Source organism: Schistocerca nitens, chromosome 4 (genome assembly GCF_023898315.1).
Source record: "Schistocerca nitens isolate TAMUIC-IGC-003100 chromosome 4, iqSchNite1.1, whole genome shotgun sequence".
In the NCBI taxonomy this organism is placed as follows: domain Eukaryota; kingdom Metazoa; phylum Arthropoda; class Insecta; order Orthoptera; family Acrididae; genus Schistocerca; species Schistocerca nitens.
Genome location: NC_064617.1, coordinates 638,674,595 through 638,675,986, shown reverse-complemented (window position 1 = coordinate 638,675,986; position 1,392 = coordinate 638,674,595). Strand labels below are relative to the sequence as shown.

Genomic DNA, 1,392 nt, shown 5'->3' with positions numbered 1-1,392 from the left:
TATATATATATATATATATGTGGCTGGTGACTGCTGCTGGTGTTATTTAGATCGGAGCCCTGCATGTTCTTGTCTATAGCAATAACAAGAAATTAACCGAAGTATCAATACTATTAATTTATTGCAGTAGAATGATATATATATATATATATATATATATATATATATATATATATATATATATATATAATCTGGTTTTATGAAATGCAAATTTGTGTCTTGCTACTAATCTTGCTGCCAACGGCTTTGCCACAGTGATAACACCAGTTCCCATCAGATCACCGAAGTTGAGCGCTGTCGGGCTGGGCTAGCACTTGGATGGGTGACCATCCGATCAGCCGAGCACTGTTGGCCAGCCCTTGTGAGGTAAACTGAGGAGCTACTTGATTGAGAGGTAGTGGCTCTGGTCGCAGAAACTGACATACGGCCAGGAGAGCGGTGTGCTGACCACATGCCCCTCCACATCCGCATCCAGTGACGCCTGTGGGCTGAGGATGACACGGCGACTGGTTGGTACCATTGGGCCTTCATGGCCTGTTCCGGAGGAACTTAGTTTAGTTTACTAATCTTGCTACTAATAATTCAAAATAGCTGGATAGGACATGGGGGAAATAAAAATTATATATATATATATATATATATATATATATATATATATATATTGTATTAATGTATATAACAATATATATAAATATATGTATTGGTTTATTTACATATATACAGTTATTTACAATCAAAAATTGTAGCACAGTACTTCACAAAAAATTGTCTTGTATAAGCCTTCAATTTAGACTGTACAGCATTGACTCTAACAGGCACGAACACATACATTGAATACCATTCGTGTACTCAGCCTCTATCAACTTTCATAGGTTCAACACTTACAGACTTGGTTACAGGAAGGGGTACATGGAATGATGCAGTGCTCCACTTGATCCATATTGATTCTGCAGTTGTGCAAATACTCATCAAATGCATAGTAGGGTCCTCTTACATATGGGTGCCAATGGCATAACTATTGCAGCTGATTATGAACAATGCATTTCTTTACAATTAACAACACTTGAATGTTTTAGATACATATTCATGTCTCAGGAAGATAATTCTAGCATTGCTTCACTATACATTTCTTCTATAGCTACCTTACAACAAGCATGTGACTGTCAGAGTATGAGATGTGCCCATACTCATCTATCATCTTCCTCTCTATATATTCCATCATACCACAAATATAACCCCACTAGCGCCATGAATATTGAACTTAAGCAACAATTCATTGTGTGTTTTCCACTTTTATTACCACCTCAAAGTCACAGTCTGGTGACTGACCCACATTCACACTTTTTAATCCACTTGCAGTCATTTTATAAGTGTTGGCGAAAGGCTGTACTC

The 1,392-nt window shown here is 37.3% G+C and overlaps 1 pseudogene; it reads left to right on the top strand.

Annotated features, from left to right (window-relative positions):
• The first annotated feature begins 236 nt into the window (after positions 1 to 236).
• On the top strand, positions 237 to 354 carry LOC126254287 (5S ribosomal RNA; annotated as a pseudogene).
• The last annotated feature ends 1,038 nt before the right edge of the window (positions 355 to 1,392 follow it).